The following is a 6,000-nucleotide window of genomic DNA, read 5'->3' on the forward strand; positions in this document are numbered from 1 at the left end:
CACTATTCCGGTAAAAATAATTTTCGAGTTTGTCCATTGATTTTCAAAGTCAGACAGTTTCGAATTATGTATTGATATTTGCCTTTCAATACAGTGTTTTGTTCTATTGATTGATTGATTAAATATTGTTTAACGTCCCTCTCGAGAATATTTCACTCATATGGAGACGTCACCACTGCCGGCAAAGGGTTGCAAAACCTAGGCCTATGTTCGGCGCTTATGGTCATTGAGCAGGGATCTTTATCGTGCCACACCTCTTGTGACACGGACTTCGGTTTTTGCGGTCTCATCCGAAGGACCGCCCCATTTAGTCGCCTCTTACGACAAGCAAGGGGTACTGAGGACCTATTCTAACCCGGGTCCACTACATAAGGTTGGAATGTTATTTTTACATATTAGTGTAAAAACTTATACGGTACCAATTTTGATGCACCAGAAGCGCATTTCGACAAATAATGTCTCTTCAGTGATACTCAACCGAAATGTTTGAAAACCGAAATAACAATGAAGTTTTAGAACTATTATAGGGAAAAACAGTGTGCCAAAAAGTGGAGTCAAATTCGTCTAAGGATAAGAGATATGCGTTAGGGAGATAATCCTTAATTTTGAAATGAATTTCTAAATTTTATAACAGCAATTAAATATACATCCGTATTTTCAAGCTAGTAACGAAGTACTTAGCTACTGGGCTGTAGAGACCCTCGGGGACTAACAGTCCACCAGCAGAGCCTCGAACCAGGGGTCATAATGTAAAAACTTATATGGTACCAATTTTGATGCACCAGATGTGCATTTCGACAAATAATGTCTCTTCAGTGATTCTCAACCGAAATGTTTGAAATCCGAAATAACAACGAAGTTTTCATATGCTGCTTGGTGTATAATATGATAATGTTTTCTATTCTGTCGTTCTGATTTACTGGCAATTCTCCCCAAATAATATTAATTGCCTTAAACCCAACTCCATTAGAGGTTGCTCTGTAAATGTGCAAAGTAAAATCACTCCAAAGTGGAGTTATTTTATCACACATGATAAAATATGCAGAACAATTGTTTCTACTTTACTATTGCAAAAAATACGATTTTCAATGGTTTTGATAATGATCTATTTAAGATAATAATTAACAGGGAGTAATCGATGAAGGATTCCGTATTGTAGCAACTGCACTGAAGAATCAGCTGAAGTTTTAAAGCAAGCTTTGGAAATATCTTGTATACACAAACAAGTAACTCCATAGGGAGTTAACTCCCCTCCCATTCGGGAATATATAATTATTATTTGAACAATGATAAATAGATTTTGCACATTTTCCATTTAGCAGAATGGTCTCAAACTAGAAAGACAGAAATGGAAAAAGCTCTTAATAACATTAGTTCTATCAATAAACATATCTTTTGAATATTTAGAAATAGCACTTTTTATACTATTATATTTCATGACACATACATGTGGAATGTTGAATTGTTGCTGACAAAACAATTGATGTTAAAAAAATACAGTAATAATATATATTTAAAAAAGCACTAATCCTTTGTCACCAATCTTTAAAAAAAATATATACAATGTTTCCATTGGTTTTTATGTTTGTATTATACCATACTAGAACATAGCAAAATTTGTTTTTCACATGCTTTGCACATTCACTTTTGTTTATATAAGAGATAACCATGAGGTTAAAACTTCACACCAATAGGTTATAGGAGTTATGAGATTGATCACTGTTCGTTAACTTCACCTTGCACCAATAACTATTATCATTTGGTATTAGAATATTTGAGATATTAGCACCTCCAAGTCTACAATTTTATGTCTTACATCAATACCATTGATAAGCTAAATATATCTAATCATAAACTATGACTTCTTATCAACGTTTTTACCAATGAGCATTTCAGTGATATGATGAAGTGTTCTATATTGACCATTTTAAGGCCCCTGGATGTGTAGCCCTCACCTGCTGTTACCTTATAAAATTGGATCCATTATGTATATGCATGTACATGTTCTAGATGTATTCCAATGAGTTATATAACTCAAGGACAACTAGTTCTAATTGTTATGGACATGCAAGGTGAAAATAACGAACAGTGATCAATCTCATAACTCCTATAAGCAATACAAAATAGATAGTTGGGCAAACACGGACCCCTGGACACACCAGAGGTGGGATCAGGTGCCTAGGAGGAGTAAGCATTCCCTGTTGACCGGTCACACCAGCCGTTAGCCCCATATCCTGATCAGGTAAACGGAGTTATCCGCAGTCAAAATCAGTGTGCCAAGAACGGCTTAACAATCGGTATGAAACACGTCAGACAGCATTTGACCCAAATGCGAGGTTGTATTGACGAACTAGATCGTTATAACGACCATATAATTTGCGAAATGCTGACTTCAATCGAGACTGTTGAAATCCCTGTACCATCACCTTGTTTGTCAGTAGCTTACCTCGATTTAAAAACTGACTATACCCAGAACAAGCTCTTGCATATCGAATCAGTTGAGATCCTCACAACGAATTAAAGAATGCGCTTTATGACATCATAGACAGTTGTTTCTTCAATACAAATGAAATACAGAATTATTCATATCTTGTGAATTATATCATGGATATGGGAAATTGACGATGGAGAAACTGAAGTCATTCCGTTTGTCATAAAGTTGAGTTGTTAGTTTACCATTAACATCTATATTTAACAAGGTATCGAAATATAAAGCAAATGTGAAAGACTGGTGTTTTTTATTTCGTGAAGTTTCCAATATTTATACTGATTCGATACGCGAAAAAATGTTTTACGTATGGTCAATTTTTATAATAAGTTGATGTTATAGGGGTCTAAACAGTCTCGTTTAAAATCAGTATTTCGCAAATTCTTTGACCTGAGTTGCAAATAATTGTTATCAAGTCGAATGCTGTGTTTCATACTAATTGTATTGTTGTTCTTTACATTCTGTTATTGGACTACGATTGACTCCGTTTATCTGATCAAGATAATAATAAAAAATAATAATAAAAATACACTTATATAGCGCCTTATCTAAAAATACTCTAAAGCGCTGTACAACATACTAAAATTTACAATTGATAATTAAAAGAAAAACCATAGAATACACAACGAATAATCCTTACATATATAAGCATGAATGCAACATTATGTCATAATGGATAAAATGTACAAATCAAGACAATTTAAAGTATAGAATATTATGCAAGCATACAACGTCCTAAATATATGAAAAATAAACAAGTAAAACTACTCAAAGGAATCTAAAACACAAATGTGCCCAAAGTTCATTAAATTTAACAGTACATAGCTATTTAAAGGTTATAGGATTGACAGAAAAGATGAGTTTTTAACAGACGTTTAAAACATTCAAGATTCAAGATATACAACTTAAGGCAGGCGTTACCGGTCAACAGGAGATTCTTTCTTCTTCTAGGTACCTGGTCCCACCTCTGGTGTGTAGATGGGTCGTGTTTGTTTTATTCTTATTTTTATGATCTTTATAGGAATTTACTGATAACCTTTTCATCAAACGAAGAACGAAGAAGAAATAAAGAGATTAGTTACGCATGCAAGAGGAAATATAGCAATGTTACCATATAAAATATATATCGATTTCAGTGAAAAATGGCATTAGAAATTGAAATAATGATATACATAATTATGGTTCCGCTTAATCAAAACTTTACTCTATTGCGCATGTTCAAAATGCAACAGAGTGGTATAATGACACCATGTCCATAGTAGGATTTTACAAAAGCGATGCTACGATGATTTCTTCGTAGCATTGCCAACGTGTCATCGCACCATCTCGGCGATGGAACTATGAAATATATGGCTGCATCAGGATTTTATGTATTTGATATATTTTTACTGGAATTTGTTTTACTTAGGTGCTTTATAAAGTTTTTGTCACATCCAGATTCACAGCCTCATTACTATCTTATATGTATAGTAACGTATGTTTTCCCCAAATTTACATTAGTCCTCGGACAATTTTTAAAAATTTATCTCATTTGAATCGTAGTTTTTTGCAATTTCAAAAGGAATATGATGCCTTGAAAAGTGATTTATGTATTTTTAAGAATGATTTTACAAGTAAACTTTTGTTGAAATGTTGCAACTTAAAGTCAAACACAGGATGTTTAAAAACAAATGAAAAACAAAATATGAACAAATCGTCTTGGTAAATGCTTTTAAAAGATAAACCAGTGTCATGAACAGCAAGCGTTACATTAATAGTTACAAAAACACGTTGATGAACAGAATTTTAGATATACAAATATTTCTTAGTAATAGTTCATCCAGAAAAGATACATTTGAAAAAATATGGAACTATTGCGGTTTATTTTAAAGTCTGTCGGTAAAGATTAATGTAGTGAATGTCAGAAACTTTTCATGATAACTGTACAATCATCTTCTACCTCATTAGTGACTAATTTTGCTCGAATTGAAAGGCACTACTATTTATTTTGCCTGATTTAAATAGTTCTCCTCTTTTACACCAGTGAGTAAAATAGCTTGATATGATTTGATGTGTATTGCAAAAATAATTCTTAATGAACTCCAGGGCTGCAGACCTGACATCTCTAAGGATATGGCGACATGCTTCCCGGAAAAGAATTGAAAATTGGATGCTCTCAATGATGGATTTGATTATTATCCCCTAAAACGTCAAACTTTTTCATTTAAGAAATACAGGTTTAATTGGTTTGAATTATTTGATTTTGAAAACAATAAGAGCAGGGGTAAATTTATATAATCGATCAAGCCAATTATGCAGAAATTGCCCAACTAATTGCCCCACTAATTCTTATCATGCATGTCAAGTTGAAAGGTCATTTGCGAATCTCAGTATATACACTGAGAAATAAAATACAATGAAAATGCAAAGGTTTCTCATTTACAAAGGATTGGTATTTAACGAGCAATAAGACATTCATTCACTTTTACTGATTCCAGGAATTATGTTGGAAAAAACTTACATTGCTTATCAGAATTACTTCTTTTTTCAGCAAAATACATAAATAGGATATGTATTACTGAGTGTGTATTATTACCCAACAAATAATTTCGTAGTTGAGAGGGGAGATACTTCCTTATGTCGACTAAATTTCATGGAGTTCGTTTCCCTTATAGTAGAAGAATGTAGATGAAAAGTGAATATAACGAACAGTGATCAATCTCATAACTCCTATAAGCAATACAAAATATAGAATCGGGCAAACATGAACCCCCTGGACACACTAGGGATTGGATCATGTGCCTAGGAGAGGTAAGAATCCCCTGTTGACCAGTCACACCCGCCGTGAGCCCTATATCTTGATCAGGTAAACGGAGTTATTCATAGTCAAAATCAGTGTGCCAAGAACAGCCTAACAATTGGTATGAAAAACGTCAGATAGCATTTGACCTAATGATAGCTTATATTGGCAAACCAGATCGTTATAACGACGATAGAATTTGCAAAATGTTGACTTTAAACGAGACTGTTGAAACCCCTGCAACATCAACTTGTTTGTCAGTAGCCTGCCTCGATATAAAAACTGACCATACGCAGAACAAGCTCTTGCGTACCGAATCAGTAAAGAGACATAAACACCATATACTGGTGATAATGGAATATTGCTACATGAATATGGAAGTTGACGATGGAGAAGCTGAAATCATCCCATTTGTCATAAAGTTGAGTTGTTAGTTTGCCGTTGATTTCTACTTTCAATAAAGCATCTAAGTATGAAGCAAACGTGGATGACTCTGTGGTGGCTTTTATTTAGAGTTTACAGGTATATATCGAATCGACATATGAATGAAAATATGATATTGCACAGGAAATTGTTAAGATAAAGCGAAAATGAAGATTTGCTTGATAAAACAACGTACATTGTAAGTACATGCAAGTAAGTACATATAATCTAAATTACAAGTTAATTCTTTAATCACATTCGGTATCAAGAACAAGAGAGTGATGATTCTGCATTTGTCCCAATCATGTGG

The sequence above is a fragment of the Ostrea edulis genome, chromosome 5 (assembly GCF_947568905.1).
Source record: "Ostrea edulis chromosome 5, xbOstEdul1.1, whole genome shotgun sequence".
Classification (NCBI taxonomy): Eukaryota; Metazoa; Mollusca; class Bivalvia; order Ostreida; family Ostreidae; genus Ostrea; species Ostrea edulis.